This window comes from Lemur catta, chromosome 3 (assembly GCF_020740605.2).
Source record: "Lemur catta isolate mLemCat1 chromosome 3, mLemCat1.pri, whole genome shotgun sequence".
NCBI lineage: Eukaryota > Metazoa > Chordata > Mammalia > Primates > Lemuridae > Lemur > Lemur catta.
The window spans coordinates 93638698-93663006 of NC_059130.1; the positions used below are offsets into that span (position 1 = coordinate 93638698).

At 42.8% G+C, this 24309-nt stretch overlaps 1 protein-coding gene across 2 annotated transcripts in view; it reads right to left on the reverse strand.

Moving 5' to 3' along the window:
• The window catches only part of RNF220 (ring finger protein 220), a 212940-nt gene that overhangs the window by 145922 nt on the left and 42709 nt on the right, over positions 1-24309 (reverse strand). The gene's annotated exons all lie outside the window — the stretch shown is intronic.

The window sequence follows — 24309 nt, forward strand, 5'->3', positions numbered from 1 at the left end:
TAGTTGAGTACCTACTATGTTCAAGCTGAGTGTTGGGAATACAAAGATATTTAAGATAGTCCCTGTACTAAAGTAATTCACAATACAGTGAGGAAGATGAGCTAGAAACATATAATCATAATTTAGGTTGACAAATTGAAAGACAGACTTATGTTTAAAATAAAAATAATATAGAAAAGAAAGTAATTAACTCTACTAGAGTAGATTTCACAAGGGAGACAATTACTGAGCAGGGTTTCCAGGCAATGAAAACAGCATGAGTAAAGACTTGGAGCTGTGAGACAAAATGGGGTATTCAAGACCACCTTTTCCCCCATTCTCAGTCTACGGGACTCTGGTGAACCAGTCTACCCGTCAGTTCAACTGGAGGGTAATGAATGTGACCCAGGCACAAGACAATTAGAGCATTATTTCTCCCTGGCCTCAGTGATCGGTTCAGTAATGGGCACAAATCAAAGCCAAATGGATGCATCAAGACCTTAATCAAGATTTTGAGAAAGATACTAGCTTTTTTTTGTGCTGGAAAATGCCCAACAGGCAGCTGAAAGTTCAAGTCATCCTCATGTAGTTTAAACCAGGGAGATGGATGAGAGCCAACGGGGAGTGTCTGGCACATAGTGGGAACTCAATGAATATTCACTGAATGAATGAATGAATGAATGAACAACGTGTAGAAACAGAATCCTGGGGAATACCAGGAGCTCCCAGCTGAAAGCCATCTCACCTTCCTCTGAACTCCCACAACAACTTGCCAGAATTATTCTTAGGATGTTTACCAACCTTCCATTTCATGGTAGGTACAGTTATCTATAAACCTGTATTACCTCTTCTCTTAGTATCTAATGCTTGTCCGACCCTACTTATTTGTGTTATATATAAGATTTTATATTATGTGGCCCCTTGCCTACCTGTTCAGAGTCAACTTTAATTATTCCACCCATATTTTAAAACTTGCTGTACCCTGACTATGCCATGCTCACTCGCTCCTTTCCAGATGCCATGCCCTCCTCCAGAATACTTCACATCAATTCAATAAGCACTTATGGAGAAATAACCAAGTATCTGTGGCTTGCAAAGTGGGATTATTGGAGGGTGATATCAAGTTAAGATTGGTAATTAGCACTTATTAATGAAATACAATAAAATAGAGCAGAGCAAGACACAACATGGCAGAATACATCACATAAAATAAGGCTAAGTACTATCTTTGTGAAACTTTTGTTTCGGCTGGTAGGTGTATACTGAGTCACAACATAAAACACATTTTTTACTGTAGATCACAATGTAAAAAGTTTGAAGGCCACCACTTTAAGACACCCCATTAATAAGGCAAGCAGGTCCTTAGTCTATAACTCAACCAAGAATGCCCATGGACTTCCCTCCCGGTATCTCCATCCTCAATTTTGAGACTTTATCCCCAAAGCCCAAACTCTGTACAAGGGTCACAAATCAGGGTATAGTCCTTACTTCTCTTGCAGCAACCACAATTTTGTTTTTAAACCATCCTTTCAAATCTAACACACAGCCTGGCCTATAGAAGTTTGCTTCTGTTAACTATGTTGCTTATAATAATAATTAACATTTATTGAGCACTTGCTGCTCACCAGGCATTGTTCTAAGCTCTCTGCATGGACTATCTCATTATTCCTTATAACAACCTTAGAGCCCTCAGTCAAGATATTATTATTGCCCATTTCATTTTATACTTTGTGAAGACTGAAGCATGGAGATACTGGCTCATCTTTCCCAAGGCCCCACAGCTGGGAGGTGGTGGAGCTAGGATTTGAACCCGTGCAGTCTGGCTTCCCAGATACACTCTTAACCATTACGATGTATGGCTTCCCAAGCGGGCTTTCCTGTTGAACAGACACACACAGGTCTCATGGAACAGCTCTTCTGGAATGGCCCTAAGTAGGTGGTGCTGAAGACTGTTTTCTACACGGTGGCTCCTGTTTGTAAAAAAAACCCAAACAGCCAGATGTATCTGACCCTGAGTTTGTAGTTCAATATTAATCTGCATATTGGTTTGAACTCCCACTAGTACCCTTGGAGAGTGAGAAAAGAAGAAGGAAAATGAGGCCAAAATTCATTTCAATTTTTAAAGTTATTTTTAAAACGAAAGATGATGGGGGAAGAGAGTCTACGTCCGTCTCTTGAAAGGAAAGGAATGAGCCTCTGTCTGTTGCCCGTGATTTTCTCTGACTTTGAAGCTCTGGCCCCTGCTGGAGCCTCTGAGCTCTCTCAGCCTATGTGCTCCTGTTGAAGGTGATGAGGACAAAATTGGGACAGGTCGCCAAAAAGACACCCCCCTTCCTTTGTTCTGAGTGAATGCTCGCTCTTCCTGAACATTCTCGGCTTTAGCTAAGCAAGGGAAAGGGCAGCCCTATTTCATAAGAAGAAAGAAAGAGGGTCTAGGAGACTCTTCCTTCCCCAAGTATTCAGTGAGTTGTTGAATAATAGGGAGAGGAGAGTCAGAGAAAGGACAAAAAAATAAAAAAGTAAAAATAAATAAAAAATGAAATGACACAGCACAGCTCTAAGCCCCTCTCCTATCAGGTTTTACAGAGGGGCAATAGATTTTCTTCATTGCCAGCGCTGACTTATCACAGCCTTGTTTTTAATGAGGTATAATAAGGGGAACATTTTGTAACAACACGGTTCCCCTATTTTATCCCGCAAACAGCTGTGTCATGCTTGTGGCTGGAAGAATGAATCATATCTCTGCCTGCATATGCTAACTCCCATGTAATTACCCCAGCATCTTAAATAAAGCAGGCCCTAAACCTGTCGCTCACATTACAAGCAAACGGTGCAGACCTCGTAACTGGGGCCTCTATCATTACAATTAATTTATCACAGAAGCGACTGAGATTAGAGGCTAGAATTAAAACCCAGAGCATGGAGAGTCACCGCGGTGACACTGAAAAACAGGCTCTTGAGAGGTGGCTGGCTCCGGCGGCTGCCTGACTAATGCCTTTCCTGGGGAAAAGCAGCCTTAGCTGGATTTTGTTTTCTTTACATTTTTCCCACTCGAAGATTTTACTAAAGTGATTTCAGTGCCTCTCTTGATTCAAAATGATGTTGGAAAAATTCTACCTGATCCTTAACCAGAACTCTGAGCAGAAGTCACCATTTTCTCATTCTTAAAACGACCACCACCACCGTCTCTCCATAGCAGCAATCCCCCGAGGCCGCCCATTTGTTTTTGTTATTAGAAAGGAATTTCTCATGACATCAGTTTGTTTCCTTTCAGGGGGCAGGAGATTGCAGGGAGGGAGAAAATAGTCCGGAGCGTTTGCCTCAAATAGAAAATGCTGTCTGCGTCTGCTGGGCAGGGCTTCTCAGCCGGGGTTCCTCAGCGGAACCCCACAGACAGGCAGATTACCAGAGTGACTATTCTCTCAGTTCTCCCAAGGACAGTGCAACTAGTATAACTAGGTGGTACCTTCTAGGTGCATAGGAGAGAAGTTAATTCATTACATTCAGGGGTGCCTTAGGGCATTCCTGCTCACCCTTGTTGGAAAAGGCTGAGGAGAGACCACCAGATTGACTCAGTTACAGTGGCATTCAGAGAACCTACCAGAAAACTCTCCTCCAGACACAAGTCAGCTCTCATCCTATTCAAAGCAGTTTTCACGCATCTACCCCTGCACAAGTTCCTTCCATTCAGGGAGTGGATACTGCCTCTCCCAGCCATCCTGCCTAAAACCCTAGATCTAGAATATGCTAGATCTCAAGACATAGATGTTGGGGGATCCTGTTGTGGTTGTTGTCACCGTCCTCACTGGAGCTCAGTAGTCTACTGTCTGTCAGTTTTACCCACTGTGCGCAGTCTGCTATGAGCTCACTGAAACCCGTTTCCTCTTCTTCCTGGGCACACAGCTACACTGCACTCCTCAGTCGGATTCTGGTCACCAGATCGTAGGTGGAGGTGATGTATGCATTGTTCCCCTAGGCCAGCAAAAATCTCCTACTTGATCCCTCCATGCTGCCTTTCTTTTCCCCTACGCCACTCAGAGCGTTCAGCAAAGGATTCTGCACCCTAGGGGATGGCTAAACCTGAATCCCCAAATCAGGCTGCCTTCTAAACTGGGTTTGTTCCGTGTGGCCATTAGCTTACCCTGACTAGTAACCCAACTCTTTCCTCAGGAGGCTCTGCAGCTTGAGAAGAACAGGAAAGGAAGGAGAACCTGGAGCCCAAGGCTGGGAAACAGTTATCATCCCCAGATTTTGGGGACATGGCACCGCTTGCATAGGCTAACCAAGAAGGAGGGGCTTGGGAGTGCCTCACCTAGCTGTGAGCCCAGATTCCTAGAAAAGGGAGCTTACAGCCGTGGGGCTTCCTCACCCACCTGACAGGCTTCATTCTAGTTTGAAGGCCCAAGGCAGAAAGCATAATAAGGGGAAGACTATGAACATCTGATTCAAACAAAATAATAAATATGTATATGAAAGCAAACTACAGGCCGGCACAGTGGCTCACGCCTGTAATCCTAGCACTCTGGGAGGCCAAGGTGGGAGTGTTGCTTGAGGTCAGGAGTTCGAGACCAGCCTCAGCAAGGGTGAGACCCCATCTCTACTAAAAATAGAAAAAATTAGCCGGGCATGGTGGCTCATGCCTGTAGTCCCAGCTACCTGGGAGGCTAAGGCAGGAGGATCGCTTGAGCCCAGGAGTTTGAGGTTGCTGTGAGCTAGGCTGATGCCACAGCACTCTAGCCCTTTTTTTTTTTTTAAAAAAAAGATCAAGTTGCACCACTGCTCACACTCTTTGCCTGTCTGTGATGTGACCCCTTATCTAGATTGCCACAGCTATGTTTCCACAGCTCCAGACATATCTTCATGAAACACCTTTTCAGGGTCATCTGCTGGCCCATTAGCTCAGGAGTTCTTCAAGGTCAGGAGAAGAGCCTCATTCATCTCCATGCTTCTTCAGCCAGCTCCGGGCCTAGAACCTGGTACTAGCTCAATCTCTGCTAAATGAGCACAAAGCACTGTACACGTTGGCATGATGAGTACATGTTCTGATAAGAGGCACGACACTCCCCTCTCTCCTTCCTCTACGTGTTGAGATGCTTCCTAAAATAGTGCTGTGAGCCTGAGATAGCTCCTCCACATCCGTTCAGCTTTCTTTCTGATCAAGACCAGGGATTTGAAAGCTGGGCTTGTAGCATTGAGCAGGGTACAGCAGAGCTACCTGGCCACAAGGAGATGGAACTCATCTGGTTAAAAGGTGTATATTAACACCACACTCGAATTAGCCATAGGCTACGCCGAGGGCAAATGTGAATAATCCCACTGCAGATCCCCTAGAACTCAAATACCTCATGACAACTACAAAATAGTTTCTTTCGTCCTACAGAAAGATTTCTAGCTCCATTTAAAAAATGCATTACTCACTGAGAGAAGGAATGCAAAAATGCTTTGAAAAATATGCAGTATAGAAAAGGCGAACAGGCCAGGTGTGATGGCTCACGCCTGTAATCCTAGCACTTTGGGAGGCCAAGGTGGGAGGATTGCTTGAGGTCCGGAGTTTGAGACCAGCCTGAGCAAGAGCGAGACCCCGTCTTTACAAAAAAATAGAAAAATTAGCCGGTTGTGGTGGCTTGCATCTGTAGTCCCAGCTGCTCAGAAGGCTGAGGCAGGAGGATTGCTTGAGCCCAGGAGTCTGAGGTTGCAGTAAGCTATGACGCCATTGCACTCTAGCCCTGGCAACAGAGCAAGACTCTGCCTCCAAAAAAGAAAGAAAAGTAAAGGGGAAAGACTGGAATTAGCATCAATTAGTATCAGTCTTATCTCCCCTCTCCCCCTTCCTTCAAATTTCCTTATTGCAGCTCTCTCCCCACTCCTCCTGCTCACTTGGGAAGGGACCCCTGAGGAACGCAGAGTAAACCAGTTCTGGTCTGTAGACAATGTATTCTTAGCGTTGTCTCATTTTTGGAACATTTTTCCTCTACAGAAACATAGGTCAGTTTGGAAGAGACATTAAGAATGTGGGTTTGGGGTCAGATTGATTGGATTTAAAGCTCAGTTCTGCTACTTGTAAATTGAGAAACCTTAGGAAAATTACTTAAGCTCTTCAAGCCTCTATTTTCTTACCTGTAAAATGGGAATGAAATAAAACCAAACTCACAGGGCTCAAGGCTCACATGCAGAGCATTTGGCACAATGCCTGACACATAACAGGCACCCAGGAAATGTCAGCTGTCATTGTTTTGGTTTCCTATCTCTGGATGAACATCGTCTGCTGCTTGTTTTCTTCCATTACAACTGAAGAAATGACTCTCTTACTCTTAAAGTCTAATCCTCTGCGCGTGCTCCAGATCCCATCCCTTCTTGCCTTTTAAAACTGCTTCCTTCATCATCATCGCTCTTTTTTGCACTATCCGTCTTCTTCTTTGGCTCATTTCCATCAGCACACACACAGGCACTAGTATCTTCCAGTAAAAAAATCCCTCACTTGGTCCTTATCCTCCCCACCTGCCATGTTATTTTCCTGCTCTTCTTTCTAGCCAAACATCTGCAAGGTGTTGTCTGCAACTGCTGCATACTTTTCTCCTCCCGTTACCTCTTCAATTCATGTCCATTTGAATTTGCCCTGTCAGTCCACTAAAGTGTTCTCAGAAGTACCAGCTGCCCTCTGTATTGCCAAATCCTAAAGATGCTTCTCTGTCCTTGATCTCTCTAGCATCTGATGCAGCTCACACTTGCTCTTTCTTAAAACACTCCCTTTCTGCTCCTTGTGTTACCGTCTCTCTTGTTCATTCCTTCTCAGCCTCCTTTCTTCTTTATCTGTAAATGCTGGAGCTTTCCAAGACTTAGGTCTGTGCCCTTTTATTTCCTCTCTTTTACACAATTCTCCTAGGTGATTTCATCTTTTGCAATCACTTTAAATAGTGAGGTGCTGTTATAGCAAGAACAGCAAAACACCGAAAATATGTGACATTGGTTTTGGGACTAGGCAGTGGGCAGCAAGGAAGCTGGTAAAAAAGACTGGAATAATAGCATCTTATATTATTCAGTGGTAAACATCTGCCTAAACTACAATAATTTGGAAGGCAGAAAATGTATCTTATGAACTAGAAGAGTTGGAGGAGGAGATCTTAAGGCAAAATATTGAAAGCATGAGCTGCTTGCTTTTAGCTGCATTTGATGAGACACGAACAAGAAAGATAAACTCAGAAAAGAACTGGCTAGTTTGCGAGCAGAATTCAGAGAGAACATAGAGAATCCAGAACTTGCTGGGTTGAAAAGTAAAACTGCCCCATCTCCAATCTCTCTAGTAAAAGATTTCAAATTAAGATCCATCCTGGGGCTAAAGGCCAAATCCAGGGTGCTGCCAGAAAGATATAGTTTCAGGGTGAAATCAAAATCAAGAGTCTTAGGCTGGGCGAGGTGGCTCATGCCTGTAATCCTAGCACTCTGGGAAGCTGAGGCTGGAGGATCGCTCGAGCTCAGGAGTTCGAGACCAGCCTGAGCAAGAGCAAGACCCCGTCTCTACCAAAAATAGAAAAAATTAGCCAGCTGTGGTGGCACGTGCCTGTAGTTCCAGCTGCCTCAGGGGGCTGAGGCAGGAGGACTGCTTGAGCCCAGGAGTTTGAGGTTGCTGTGAGCTATGATGGCACCACTGCACTCCAGCCCAGGTGACAGAGCGAGACGCTGTCTCAAAAAAAAAAAGAAAAAATCAAGAGTCCTTATTAAGCTCTGAAGGAAATCTAGCAGGCCCACTCAGCTAGAAAAGAGGCTTCTAGAAAGCTTAAGAACATGGTTCTATGGCAGCCTGACAATCCCAGAGTACCAGTAATTAAGTCTGAGTAGATCATGTCTTGTAAAAATTATGGGTGTGGCTTGCATTATGTAGAGTTGACAAGCATCAAATACATAAAAATTCACAAAGTTTGTCAGAGAGCTGTATTGGCATAAGCCAGCCCCCGCTGAAAGAGACTGAGAATATTCGAGATGTTAAAAGATTTCTGGATCCCCAGATTTCTGTAAGTAGGCAGTAGCCTGAAAAAGCTGCTCAGCCACAAAAAGGCATGTTATTTAAGGTGCTCTTCAGAAGTGTCCAAGGATGACAGAAAAGGAAGGACTTTTCCAGAGGACTGAACCAGGAGCCATGGAAAACAAAGGACTGGAGACCAACTCCCAGGAAGCAGAATCAGAGATAGTATGGTGGGACCGGCCAACATTTGCCCAGTAGAATTTCAGAACTGCAATGGACTGGTGATTTTTATGTGCCTTTAGTTCTTCCCTTTTTTGAATGGAGCCCACCTATAGAAAATTTATTGCTGTTATTCTGTATTATATCACTGTATATTGAACGGGGTGGTGGTGGGATATAATGATTTATTTTTTAAGTTCTTAGGTCTTCCGATCAAGAGAAACCATATTTAGCCCTGGACTTTAAGCCAAGTGCCATGATATGGATAAAATTTGGGGGGTGGGTGTCTTGGGGTTTGGGTGAGCTATTTTGCAGATGGGAGAAATGAGAATATTCATAAACAAGAGGTGCACTGTGGTAGGTTAGATTATTGTCCAAAAGTATTTGCTCCCCCTGCTATCTCCATGGAGAAGTTTACTTTCCTGTTCCTTGACTTTTGATTGAATTGTGTGATTGTTTCGGCCAATGGGCACATTAGCAGATGTGACCCAAGGATGGCCTTGAAATATGCTTGTGTGGCTGGTCCCCGTGGGGAAAAGAGTTCTCCCCAGGTAGCTGCTGTCTCCTCAGCCCAAGCTACAGAATAAACATCCTTGGATCAGATTAGAGCTCGACCTACTGCAAGGAGCACAGATGCCTGGCCAAGCTGAGCTAATTGTTTCTGGAGACTTGGCTTTTTGGATTTCCTAACTCTAAGCTTCTTCAAGTCAAGATATTTGACTTTAATCTTTATACTTTTCAACTTTCTTTTCCTTCTTCAAGGCATTAAACTTTTATTAGACATTGTATATGAGTTATATGAAAGTTATGAAGCATAATAAAATGAACATTTGTGAACCAGCATCCCACTTAGAAATAGAACATGACTACTTACAGCCGGTGCTTCGTGTGTGCTCCTTCTAGATCCCAAATGCCCACCGCCCCATCCCACCCACACAACCACCATCTCAGATTTTCTCCCCTACAGGTCCTTATTTTTCTCTATAGGTTACCAAATATGTATGTTCTTACACAATATATTGTTAGTTTTGCTTGTTTCGGAACTTCGTAAGTATGTATATCACACTGTATTCTGCGACCGGCTTTGTTCACTCAACATTGCATTTTTAAGAGTTCTGTGTGTTGATTCATAGGGTTGTAGTGCTCTCGTTTTCCCTGCTTTATAGTATTCAATTATGGGACTATGCCAGTCTGTTTACCCATCCTCCTATTAATGGACATTTGGATTATTTACGTGCCTTCTTTTGCTTTGTGGCCATTATGAATGACGCTGCTGTGAACATTCTTGTATACACATCTCTTGGAGTGTGTGAGCAAGAGTTTCTTTAGGGAATATACCTGGGGATGGAACTGCTATGTCGTAGGATAGATACATGTTCAGTTCTACGAGAATGTAGGCTGCAAGGCATTAGGTCATTTTTGTCTATTTTGTTCATTGCTATATCCCCAGAATCTAGATCAGTGCTTGGCACAGAGTAAGTGACTCGATAGCTATTGACTGAATAAATAAAGATAACGCTATGTTTTCCCAAAGTGATGACACCAACTTACAGTCTCAGCAGACTATCAGGTCCTACTTACTATCACTCTTTAAATCAGACACAAATACCTCATCCCCAGTGTCATTTGCTCATGTACTCCACATTAGATTTTTCTTTCTCTTAGTTCTATAGCTAACGAAACTGGGATGGCCACTGTCTCTGTGTGAACTAGGACAAGTTTAACCATTCTAAGCCTCAGTTTCCTCCCTTGTAAAGTGGAGAAAGCAATGTTTTTCTCTGTACGGATTTAATATACTCAATAAGGGCCTCAATAAGTGACAAATCCTATTACAGAGAAACCCTCTTATTCAATCCATTGGTTGGTTAATCCAAAAAGTCCTATATATTGGTAAAAAGAGATATATACTTACCTTGAAAATTTTGTTTTAGCTTAAAATATATAAATATAGACTCATTCTCCAAGTTTTTGGTGTAAGTCTGAGCCATGTGTCTGCTGACTGGCTTTCCAGATCTTTCCTACATAAATCACACCCATAATACACTGTCTACAATTTTAGCTTTTAGTGAATAAGAACTTAAAGCAATTAGAGTGCAGATTCCTAGATTGTGATTTTTTTTCTCAGTCTTACCCACGTGTCTTTCAACAGCAATTATTTTAGAGATATACCCTAATTTTCAGCATGGCTTTCATAGGAAAAAATAATCTCTCCAATTTTAAATTGCTGGATTTACAAAATACAGTTGTCCCTCTGTGTCCCTGGGGTGTTGCTTCCAGGACCCCCATGGAAACCAAAATCCATGGATGCTCAAGTCTCTACTATAAAATGGAGTAGTATTTGCATATAATCTACACACATCCTCCTGTATACTATCATCTCTGATTACTTATAATACCTAATACAATATACATGCTGTATAAATAGTTGTTATACTGTCTTTTTTATTTGTATTATTTTTTATTGTTGCATTATTTTTTCTGAATATTTTTGATCTGTGGTTGGATGAATCCATGAATACACACATATACAGAGGGCTGGCTATATTTAATGAAATTAGGCAATTACAGTAACAATGACCACTGGCATAATCAGGCTTAGGAACAAGTATAGCTGAGTTCTGGTGTCAACTGGTGGGTGCAGCAGTGAGTGGCCATACTGTATAATAGCAAAATTGAGAGTAACCATCAGCCAAGAGTATACTGTGGGCATCAGTTAGTATGTTCTATACAGGGCATAAAGAGTGTCGGTTAACCTTCCAAGTAAGCTAGGTGGAAGTTGGTTAAGAGAGCACTATATTATTCGTCTCTTTGTTTCTACCATTGATCTAGTTACAGGGCCCAACTGTCACCTCAGCTCATCCCCCTGAAGGAAACTGTCTTCCAGTTAGACTTGGCTCATTGTTTGGGTTTGCCCCTGGCCAGAAAGGGACAGAGGAAGACATGGACTCCCCAGGAAATGAAGCCTAAGAAGATTTTAAAATATTTAGTTATCAAAGGGTTACTCTTTATTTCTGAGAGCTCCTTGTCCCTGATAAGCTGAGATACGAACAGAAGTGGGGAGAAAAGTTCCACCTTTCTACATTGTCCTCTGATGGGACACAGCACTGTAGAGTGGCAGGTCTGACTTTAATTAGTCAGACCATCGCCCTACTAAACTCCACTGAAACCAAAACAAACCAGGCAGTCCCATATGTCATAAGAATTAAAGGCATGGTTCCCACTTCCTAACGATGCTTTTACAGAAACCGTTCCACTGTAAAACTTTATGATTTGAATCTTTATAGCCGCCAGCAGAGCACATGTTCACTGCCTTAAATTATAACTTAATCACAATAGAAGCTGACTTTCCAGCCCCTTTGCAGTCAAGACAGGAGAGGGAAGGGCCCAGAGAACAAACTGCTTGCTGTTCCTCTGCCCACCTGCCTCCTCCTGGCTAGGAATCCCTGCCTAGGGCCGTCCCAGGAAAGTGGAGGGAAACGAGGAAGCATATACCTCACAGCCCAGGAAAACCTAAAAGCTAGAACCATTCAGTAAGGTCTAGAGATGCGAATATAGTCCTGTTCAGGGCTTCAGTGGCTCTGTTAAGGCAAAGTGAGTGCCACCAAAAATCAAGGCTAGAAGGATCAGAGGGAGAAAGCAAAGCCAGCAGGGAGCTGCAGGTGTGCAGACTCACCTCAGCACTCTGCTGGTCACCCAACTCGTCTCCTGGACTTTGGTTGAACATCTTCTATTGTTGGAGAGTGGCTGCCATGCCAGGCTAATTTTTTAAATTTTTTGGTAGAGACAGTATCTCTATGTGGCCCAGGTTGGTCCTGAACTCCTGGCCTCAAGCGATCCTCCTTCCTGGGCCTCCTAAAGCACTGAGATTCCAGGCGTGAGCCACCACACCCAGCCCTAGGAGTGCTTTTAAAAAAGGACTCCTCATCCAAAGAAGATATACAAAGGGCCAAAAAATGAAAAGATGTTCAATGTCATTAGGGAAATGCAAATCAAAACCACAGTGAGATACCACTTCATGCCTACTAGGATGGCTAACTAAAAAAAACTCAAACAAACCAAAACAAAACAACAAAACAGAAAAGTAGAAGTGTTGCCCAGGATGTGGAGAAATTGGAATCCTCATAGAGGGCTGATGGGAATGGTGTGAATGGTGCAGTGGCTACGGAAAATTGTTTGGCAGTTCCTCACAATGGTAAACATAGTTACCATGGGACCCAGCAATTCCACCCCTAGGTGTATACCCAAGAGAACTGAAAACATATGTCCACACAAAAACCGGCACACCAGTGGGCATAGCGGCATTATTCATAATAGCCAAAAGGTAGAAACAACCCAAATATCCATCAACTGATGAATTGATAAACAAAACATGCTATATCCACACGATGGAATATTATTCAGCCATAAAAAGGAATGAAGTACTGAAACATGCCACAATAGTGGTAAAACTTCAAAACATTAAACTAAGTGAAAGAGCCAGACACAAAAAGCCACGTTGTATGATTCTATGTGCAATATCCAGAATAGGCAAATCCATGGAGACAGTAAGTAGATTAGTGGTTGCCAGGAGGTGGGAAGAGGGGGAATTGGGAAGTTCAGGGTTTCTTGTTAGTGCAGTGGAAATGTTCTGGAATTAGAGAATAGTGGTAGTTGTACAAAATTGTGATTATACTAAAAACCACTGACTTGTACACTTCAAAATGATTAAAATGGTGAATTTTATCTCAATTAAAAAAAAAAAGACCAAGAGGAGCAAGATAAAAGGCAAGGGAGATTAGTTGGAAACCTGCTGGAATAATCTGAGTGAGCTATCATGACAATGAGAAAGGAAAACCCAGTGAGGGTCTGATAAGGGCCTGAACTAGGACAGTAGTAGTGGGGACAGGGAGGAGGAGACAGGTTTAAATATATTTAGAGGTAAACATAATCAGATCTCAGTGTTCAATGTGAAGAGTTTGGATGACTGGATGGGTGATGCTACCTCTAACCAGAATAGGGAACACAAAATGAGGAGGGGTGGGTTGGAAAAAAAGATGTCGCGCTCTCTTTTGGACACGTTAACTGACAGGTGCTCCCAACAGAGAGCGTGCACAGGGCTGTTTAGGAGAAACACAGAGAGGAGATGCAAAGAGGGATAAAGACAGCCCTTGAGGACTGGGATCTGTCAAAGGACACTAAGAAAAAGTAGTCAGAGAGGAAATTCAAGGAAATATAGCTTGAAAAGGAAGAAATAGCCAACAACATCGGCAATGCTGAAGAGAGGTCTGGTAAAATAAAGGCTGAAAAATATCACCGGGCCTAGTCATTACAAAGCCCGGTGGCCTCAGGTGCAGCTGTGGAGGTCAACACTGGACTGCAGGGGGCTGGGGAATAAATGGGAGACAAGGAAGCGGAGATGCTCATTCTCTCAACAACTATTCACTGAACGTCTGCTCTACGTCAGGCCACGACGGGGAGGAAATCCTTCTAGGGAGGTTTGCAAATAATAGGAAGGGAAGATACAGGACGGTAAAAGGAAGAGGATGGGAAGAAATGAGAGGGCTGGAAGGACATGAGGGTCCAGTTAGAAAGTGAGAGAAGTTTAAGGTCGATGAATTCTTAGTGGTAAGGTTCACGGTGTGGCCATGGGACTAGGTAAGTGGAGTGGTGACAGAAGAGCTTTAGAAACTGTAAATGTAAGGGACGGGATCATTCCATTCAGCAATGAGGAGTGAAGAAAGTCAGAAAATAGACAAACGATGGATATGAGAAAACAACAGAATCATGGAGCAGCAAGGGTCTCAAAGAAGGGGGAATTGTGTTTATCGCTTTTTTTTTCTTTTTCACAAAATAACAAGTGCATATTCCGCTGCCAGTTGAATAGTAGACACTGCATAAATAAATGTTGCCAACTCACTGATGTATCCTCTCAAATCTGGCATGTTCGAAACTGGACTCTGGTATTTCCTTTCAAACTTAGGTCTCTCATTGTAATCTGTCTCATCTACCCAGCTGTGCATGCCAAAAATGTAGGGAACATTACTGACATATTTCCTTCCTCTCCATCACTCTTGAGATCAAATCTGTCATCAAGTCTTGTCGATGTAACTTCCTAAACATCTCTCACAGGTGTCCAGATGGTCCCGCCGCTGCTACACTGCTCCAAGCAACTGTCGTCTCCTATTTTATCTGCTTCCTAACTCACCTGTTTGCGCCTGCTCTTGCCTCCTTCCAATCCATTCCCCACTCTGCAGCCAGAGTAATAGTTTCACAATGTGGATCTGATCAGGGCTCATGGCCTCTTTCCCTCCATCCACAATCCCTTTGAGGGCTTCCCACTGCGCTTAGGGTAATGACTGAACTCACGGTTGGACCCCTCGGCCTCACCCCATGCCATACGTCTGTCACTATTTCCCCTCTTCCCGCCCCGCAACTCCTTGTGTGATCCCTCCTGATAGGGCCTTTGCATCTGCCGTGGCCTCTGCCTGGTATTTTCCCTCTCCTCGTTGCCTAAACTCTTATTCATCCCAATCAGCTCAACTTTCCCAAGACTTTTATCTGGGTGATCTCATACTCCTAGGCTCCCACAGTGCTGCAGAATTCTCCTGCCAGCCACAGTTGCAATTTTACACTTGTTTGAATAAATATTTGATTAATGTCTGTTTCTATGAGGACAGGGGCACTCAGTAAATATTTAGTGAATGAATGAATGATATTTTAATAAACTTGCTCAATGTTGTTAAATGGCAGATCCGGGACTGTGTCCCAAGAGGGAACGTATTAGGTGGGAAGTTCAAAAAATGAGCTCCAAGGTCCCTTCCATTTCTGAGGTTTTGTGCTTTCTAGGTGAACTTCGGTTATATTCCTTTCCCTCCTTTTCTTAGGCTGGCTTGCTTAGCCTTATCAACACACCTCCACTGGGTACCATAAAGAATTAAAGACTCTAAGGATTGGAAGGAAGTAGCTCCTTCTGACATTGGAAACCTTTCCTTCATCAGATGATTGAAAGAAACCCCTTAACAACAACCTTAGTTAATTGGTCATCTCTTCTCTACTTAAACACATCTAATAATAGATTTCAGTTCTCCAAAGGATTCCTTCTGATTTTTCTTTTCTTTAATACTCTATAAATTAAAGCATCTTTTTTCATATGATTATTGGCCATTTGTATTTATTTCTAAAACTAGTTCTTATATCGTTTGCTCTTCTCTCTCTTAATTTTTTTAGACTGATTTATAAACTCTTTGTAGATGAAAGAAACAAGCCCTTTGCTGGATTATGTTGCAAATATGTTTTCCAGTTTGTTGCTGATCTTGCTATTGTTTCTGGCATCTAAACAATTCTGTTCTATACGGAACAACATTTAAAAGATACACAAGAGTATATAATGAAAAATAAACCTTCCACTCACCCTTGTTCTCCAGTTCAATTCCCCTCCCTGAAGGCAAGTGCTACTAACAGTTTCAGTTTCTGTATATCTGTTTTTCTTCCCACGACACACACATACAAGGTAACGCTGCACTCTGCCTCTGCATCTTGCCTTTCACTTACAACACCAGATATATTGGAGACCTTTCTATATCAGTAAAGAGCGGGTAGATATTGCTCAATTGCCCTCCACTGGGGTTGATAATTTACACTTTCATCAGCCATATACGTGAATGTCTTTTTCCACACCCTTTGCCAGCACAGACATAGCTCCGTTTTATTGTGCTTTGCTTTATTGCGCTCTACAGTTATTGTGTTTTTTACAGATTGAAAGTTTGTGGCAACGCTGCACAAGCACGTCTGTCGGTACCATGTTTCCAACAGCACATGCTCATTTTGTGTCTCTGTGTCACATTCTGGTAATTCTCGCAATATTTCAAACTTTCTCATTATTACTATTGTATCTGTTATGGTGATCTGCGATCCATGATCTTTGCTGTTACTATTGTAATTGTTTTGGGGTGCCACGAACCACACCCATATAAGATGGCAAACTCACTCGATAAATTTTGTGTATGTTCTGACTGCTCCACTGACTGGCCGTTCCATCTCTCTCCCTCTCCTTGGGCTTCCCTATTCCCTGGGACAAAACAATACTGAAATTAGGCCAATTAATAACCTTACAATGGCCTCTAAGTGTTGAAGCAAAAGGTAGAGCTGCATGTCTCTAAATTTAGATCAAAAGTTAGAAATGATTAAGCTTAGTGAGGAAGGGATGCAGAGACAGGCTGGGCGTGGTGACTCACGCCTATAATCCTGGCACTTTGGGAGGTGGAGACAGGAGGATTGCTTGAGGCCAGGAGTTCGAGACCAGCCTGGGCTACATAGTGAGACTTCTTCTCTACAAAAAAAGTAGGAAAAATTAGCTGGGCATGGTGGTGTGTGTCTGTACCCCCAACTACCTGGGAGGCTGACATAGAAAGAACCCTTAAGCCCAGGAATTTGAGGTTACAGTGACTTATGATCAGGCCACTCCAGCTTGGCAGCCTGGGTGACAGTGAGACACCTATGTGTCTCTCTAAAAACAAAAAAATTGCCAAGAGAGGCTGAAAGCTGGGTCTCTGGTATCAAACAGTAAAGTTCTTAAAGAAAATTCAAAGTGCTACTCCAGTGAATACACAAATGATAAAAAAGTGAAACAGCCTTATTGTTGATATGGAGGAAGTTTTAGTGATATGGATGGAAGATCAAACCAGCCATGTTCCCTTAAACCAAGGCCTAATCCAGAGCAAGGCCATAAGTCTCTTCAATTCTATGAAGGCTGAGAGGTGAGGAAGCTGCAGAAGAAAAGTTTGAAGCTGGCAGAGGTTGGTTCATGAGGTTTAAGGGAAGAAGCTGTCTCCGTAACAGCTTCTTCGTCAAAGTGCAAGGTGAAGTGGCTCACACCTATAACCCTAGCACTTTGGGAGGCCGAGGCAGGAGGATCACTTGAGACCACGAGTTTGATACCAGCCTGAGCAACATAGTGAGACCCTGTCTCTATAAAAAAATTAGAAAAATTAGCTGGGCGTGGCGGCACATGCCTGTAGTCCCAGCTACTTGGGAGGCTGAGGCAGGAGGATCTCTTGTGCCTAGGAATTTGAGGTTGTTGTGAACTATGCTTGCGCCACTGGACTCTAGCCCCTGTAAAAGAGTGAGATCCTGTCTCAAAAAAAACAAAAACAAAAACAAAAAAGTGCAAGGTGAAGCAGCAAGTGCCAATGGAGAAGCTGCAATAACTTATTCTGAAGTTCTAAATAAGATTAGTGAAGCTGGCTGCACTAAACAACAGATTTTCAATGTAGACAAAACACCCCTATATTGGAAGATGCCATTTAGGACTTTCATAGCTAGAGAGAGGTCTGGCTTCAAAGCTTCAAAGGACAGGCTCACTCATCAGGGGCTAATGCAGCTGGTGACTTTCAATTGAAGCCAGTGCTCATTTACCATTGTGAAAATCCTAGGGCCCTTAAAAATTATGCTAAATCTACTCTGCCTGTGCTCTATAAATGAAACAACAAAGCCCAGAGGATAGTGTATCTGTTTACAGCATGCTTTACTTAGTATTTTAAGCCTACTATTGAGACCTACTGCTCAGGAAAAAGATTCCTTTCAAAATACTACTATTCATTGACAAAGCACCTGGACACCCAGTGACAATGCACCTGTACACTCCTTGATGGATATGTACAAGGAGATGAATGTTGTTTTCTTGCCTGTTAACACAACATACATTTTGCAGCCCATGGATCAATGGGTAATTTTGACTTTCACATCCTAAGAAATACATTTTATAAGGCTATGGCTGCTGTAGCTAGTGATGCCCCAGAAGGATCTGGGCAAAATAATGAAAACCTTCTGGAAAGGATTCACCATTGTAGATGCCATTAAGAACATTCGTGGCTGGGCGTGGTGGCTCACACCTGTAATCCTAGCACTCTGGGAGGCCAAGGTAGGAGGATCGCTTGAGGTCAGGAGTTTGAGACCACCCTGAGCAAGAGTGAGACCCCGTCTCTACTAAAAATACAAAAAAATTAACCGGGTGTGGTGGTGCACACCTGTAGTCCCAGCTACTCAAGAAGTGGAGGCAGGAGGATTGCTTGAGCCCAGGAGTTTGAGGTTGCTGTGAGCTAGGCTGATGCCACAGCACTCTAGCCAGGGCAACAAGACGAGACTCTGTCTCAAAAACAAACAAAAACCATTCAAGATTAATGGGAAGAGATCAAAATATCAACATTAACAGGAATTTGGAAGAAGTTGACTCCAACCCTCATGGATGGCTTTGAGGAGTTCAAGACCTCAGTGGAGGAAGTAACTGCAGATGTGGTGGAAACAGCAAGATAACTTGAATTAGAAGTGGAGCCTAAAGACATGACTAAATTGCTGCAATCTCATGAGAAAGCTTGAACAGAGGAAAAGATGTTTCTTAATGGATGAACAAAAGAAAGTGGTTTCTTAATATGGAATCTACTTTCTGGTGAAGATGCTGTGAATATTGTTGAGATGACAACAAAGAATTTAGAATACTATATAAACTTATTTAATAAAGCAGTGGCAGGGTTTGAGAGGATTCACTCCAATTTTGAAAGAAGTTCTACTGTGAGTAAAATGCTATCAAACAGCATCACATGCTACAGAGAAATCTTTTGTGAAAGGAGGAGTCAATTGATTGATTCCACAGCCTTCACTGTTGCCTTATTTTAAGAAATTGCCACAGACACCCCAACCTTTGGCAACACCACCCTGATCAGTCAGCAGCCACCAACATCGAGGCAAAACCCTCTACCAGCAAAAAGATTATGACTTGCTGAAGGCTCAGATGATCATTAGCATTTTTTAGCAATAAGGGATTTTTAGAATTAAATTATATACATTTTTTTAGACATCATGCTATTGCACACTTAATAGATTACAGTATAGTGTAACCATGACTTTTATATGCACTAGAAAACCAAAAAATTCACATGACTCACTTTATTGTGATATTTGCTTTAATTGCTATAGTCTGGAACCAAACCTGCAGTATCCCCAAGGTCTGCCTATATATCGTTAAAGCCTTTTTGATCTCTGCCAACCAGATAGGTAAAAAATGGCACATGCATTTCTCTAAGCGTTGAGCATCTTTTCATATATTTAATTTAAAATATTTCATATATTTATGGCCATTTAAAAATTTTTATGGCTTTTAGACCTTTCCATTTTAGAAGAGCTAAAATTGGGAAAGATAATTGTGATTATGGGAGAAAGAACTCTTCGTTAATCTAGATCTAGTAACCTGCTTTTCCACTGGTGTAGCAGGGAGAGGGTTTGAGCTTTATGCTTATTCTGCGAACAACACGGATATATTACAGTAGTGTAGAAAGAGTATGGGCTTTAGGGTTACGCACACCTAAACTGGAATACCATCTTCCTTCTTTGCTTCTTTTCCTATTAACTTATTTAAGTTTTACTATGTGTCGGGCCCAGTGCAGGATGCCAGAGATTCAAAGATAAATAAAACATAGTTCTTGCCACCCAGACACGCTCAGTATAACAAAGGAGCCAGACACAGAAACCAGTAAGAGTAATGCAAACTGGGTAACAATGATGATGACGCGGATGCTGAGGAGACACGGATAATAGCTGGCTGCTCTGCGGATGATGAATCGGCAAAGAACAAGGCAAGACAAGGAGGGCAGTTCACAGGCTTCGGCAGCAATCTACGCAAGCAGTTCAGTCACACTGAAGAAGAGGGATCAGATTCTAGATATAATGAGGCAAGATAAGTAGGACAGTGATTTTGGTAAGAGCAGGGAGGGAGGACAGACTGTCCATGGGTTGAGGACTGACTGAGAGGTGAGGAAAGTTGCCCTTTCTTTGATATGATTGCTCTTGTGGTATATGAGATGATTGTTCATCAAACATCCACTCCTTCCATTCCTCCACATTCCATCTTCTCTGCCCCACCATTGTGCCTTGCCCATATGACTTGTTTTGTCCTCAAAGCAGGATGGAGTGACTTTCCTGCTCCTTGACTTTGGGCTTGGCTGTTGACTTCCTTCAACCAACAGAATGTTAGCAGACACAGTGCAAGCAGAGGCTTGAGATGTGCATGCAAGGTCGGCCTTGCTCTCCTGGGCTCCTGCCTTCTACCACAAAAAGAACATGCCTCTGGTAGCTGCTGGTTCAAGAACAATACAGGACACATGGAGCAGACCTGGACCTAACCCACAGCTTAGAGTCATGCCCCTCTGAGCCTGGCCTAGATCAGTTAAATCTCAGGTGATCCACATATCTGTGCACTCAAGAAGTAAATACCCACCACCTATGGCACTGAGATTTGAGTAGGTTTGTTATGCAATGTTGCTGTGGCCAGAGATGCTGATACAGTCTCCAATACAGATATCTCTTCTCTAAGCTAAATATCCCAATTTCCTGCAACTGTTCACAATATGCCTTCTCCTTTCTCCTTTCTGCTAGATTTCCCTGCAAGGTATACCAACTGGAACCAATTAGGAGGCACTTTCCAAAAGAGTCACCAAATTAGAATTCTGTACACATGTGGCCCTCTTCCCTTCAACTCTGTCTCCATTCTAGAGGCAGCCATATGGCAAAGGAAGAAGGAATCTGTCCCTGGAGCCTGGACTAGAATTAAGAGGCTCAGTAAGATTAAAACTCAAGCTCCATGAATGAATCAGAAGGCAGTGGTTTTCAGCTCCTGGTTAATTCTGGAAACTCAATTTATTCTAAAAACAAAAAGGAGGTCAGGATACACCTAAAATGTCTGCATGGCAACCAGTTAGACACCAATTGCCTATAGCTGGGACTCTACAGATGACATTGCTTTACATCTAAAACTACCTAAAGCTAGGAAGATAAAGGGAGGTAGGGCAGACCCAGGTTTTGAGGCATCTGAAGCTGAGCACATACAACTTGGAGGGCCCTCTTAAAAAAAACCAAACAAAATTACAAATATAAAATTAGGTTCAAAAGTGAGTATTTATTAGAATGACAAATAATAACAAAACAAATTACAAAATTTTAAAAGTTATGGAAAACCATAAACATTACAAAAAAATTTTAATAACAATTTTAAAATTAATTGTCTGATACACCTGTAAGTGCTGACTTCCTACATTTTTAAGGCTGTGGACTCTTTGATTCTTCATATGAACAACAATTCTGAAGTACCATTTTCTATAAAGAAAATTCAGTCTTTCTTCGACCATTGTTGACCAAAAGTTATTATTGAAGTTGTAGAGAAGTTTCTTTCAGCTTCCAAACTCCTTATTACTTTTAGGATTAATGTAAAATTTCAGGAGACCTCTATCAAGTTTCTTTCATATAGGAGTTGTAAGATTTCAGGGCATTTCAAATTTTCCTGAATACTCTTGGACTTTATTGACACTTTTACCAGTTTATGATTGATGTTCCAGTTTTAGTGGCATATTATGAGTTTTATGTTATCTCTGGCAAAGTCAATATTTTGGAGATGTGTATAATATATAACTTCACATAAGAATGCACCCTTTATTAGTAGTATTGCTACAGGTTTATGCCCTATAAACACAGGAATTTTAATAAATTCTATTTCCTGTGTCCCATAAAAAAGAAAAAATATATGATACATTTATAATTGTATACATTGCATTAAGAAGGATATTCCTGACAGGTGAGAAGCTTCATTGTGAACAGGCAATAATTAGAACCAAAATTTCCCCTTATAATTTCACATATATGATGACTAGTTTCTGGATCCATACATTTTAAGCCTTGTTTCTCCTCTATCGCAGGGTGCCATAGAACACATTCATGTCCCCTTACAAGCTCTGGCCATGCACCTTCATGTCCTGACACCCAGTGAGTTAGCACAGCGGGCAGTAGCAGCACTCCTGAGGGCCATTTCTACACCAGGACAGCAGTAGTAACTCTGCACAGAAGGACCGTGAACCATATGAACAGATGCCATTAAACCCAAGTTGAGGCCGGGCGCGGTGGCTCACGCCTGTAACCCTAGCCCTCTGGGAGGCCGAGGCGGGTGGATCGCTCGAGGTCAGGAGTTTGAGACCAGCCTGAGCGAGACCCCGTCTTTACTAAAAATAGAAATAAAAATTATCTGGACAACTAAAAATATATATAGAAAAAATTAGCCAGGCATGGTGGCACATGCCTGTAGTCCCAGCTACTCGGGAGGCCGAGGCAGAAGGATTGCTCGAGCCCAGGAGTTTGAGGTTGCTGTGAGCTAGACTGACGCCACGGCACTCACTCTAGCCGGGGCAACAAAGTGAGACTCTGTCTCAAAAACAAAAAAACAAAACAAACAAACAAAAAACCCAAGTTGAATATATTCCCAACTCAACTTCCCTGAACCAGATCCCCAGAACCCCCAGGGCCACTCCAAAGCCACTCCAGGAAGGGGAAGGAGAAGTCAGAGTGGAAACAGTGGTCTAATTGTGATTAAGGTATTTTATCTTTGCAGATTAAAAAACTGTGATCATGTAAAAATATTGCTAAGGCCCCTCCCAGGGTCTTGAAAGCAGTCCATGCAAGTAAGAGACTCATAAGTTTAAATTCATTAACTTCATAGAAAATCCACTTCTAGAAGGATAAAAATCCCGGTTTTATCTTTTTTTGGTTTGTTGGTTTTTTTCTGCATTAAATATTTATGACTACTGATTAGGTACTAACACGAGGGATACAATAGTGCTAAAACGAACACTGTCCCTGCCTTCATGAGCTTATGATTTAGCTAAGGGAAGGATATTAATCAAAAAGAGCCATACTTTCAGCTGAATGTCACAGGAATGGGGATTATGTCCATGATGCCTAAACCAAGCCAATTACTGAGATTTGGCAACATGAGACGGGAAGGCCAGGAATGCGAGGTGCCACTTAGTGGGAGACCCTCAGAAGCAGGCCTCCTCTGACCTTGAGGTTCTCCTTGGGTCCGGGGGTCTAGCTACTGTGCTGCACATCTGCCCCAATCTGCTCTGCACTCAATCTCTTCCTCTGGCTCTTCAGGCTCAGAATTGCTGAGTACGTGAGGAAAAGGCCAGCTCAGCAGGGCTTCCTCAGCTGGGGCATCCAGGACCCAAAGTCCAGCAAGGGAAACCCTGGACGCTGGTCCAAGGAAGCTGAAGAAGGATCCTAAAGTCAGAGCAGCTAACTATGTCCCACTCTAACTAAAAATAGGGAAATGCTGTGAGTTCTCTCAATGAACATCACCAGGGGATTCTGATCTCCCATTTTACCTTCTTGTTCTTTCCTGTCCTACACAGAGTTAGCCTTTTGACATATCTTGTTTTTCAGCTAAGCATCTTGAAATAGTTGTCTACACTCATTTTCTCCACTTCGCACTCCCAGTTTGCTACCAATCCATAGCAGTCTAGCTTGGCATTGAAGCTGCAGACACCAGTGTCATGGGTGCTGTCACTGCCCTGTCCATCTCCCCTGCCCTTGCTATTAATACTTCAACGAACACCAGATATTCAGCTGCCAGTGCCTGCATTTTCTTGCCTGGGGGCTTTCTCTTGTAGCCAGGGTCTGCTTTGCTGCCCAGGCAGCAGGCTGGAAATGTCAGTGAATTAATGCCCTCTAAGAGCAGCCCTCAACCAATGACCTGAAAGAGGTGGTATATAAATACCCCAGTTCCCTCACCTTTCGAGAGGGGTAACCATGAGGTAAGTGTTCTGTACAGACGTCCAGTTTCCCGATGGGATTAAGCTCCAACTACCTACAGTGGCTGCTGGCTTGACTCATCCTTTATTGGCTGACCCACTCCCTGTTTCACACCCACCCCATACACCAGTGCTCCTTCATCTTTCAAATAAACTAATCCTTTTTTTTTTTTTTACAGTGGCCTCATCATAGCTCATTGCAGCCTCAAACTCCTGGACTCAAGTGATCCTCCCGCCTCAGTCTCCCAAGTAGCTGGGACTACACGAATGTGCCACCACGCCTGGATAATTTTTCTATTTTTTGTAGAGATGGGGTCTTGCTATGTTGCTCAGGCTGGTCTCGAGCTCCTGACCTCAAGCAATCCTCCCAGCTCAGCCACCCAAAGTGTGCTAGGATTACAGGCATGAGTCACCACACAATTCTGAGAGGAGACTGAGAAGTTGGGAAAAAATGGCAGAGTCAAAGGCAGTGTTGGATTACTCAAAAATACATTTTCAGGGCACCTGCAAAGCAAAGTGAACCCCCATATTTTTTTGGGAAAAAATTGA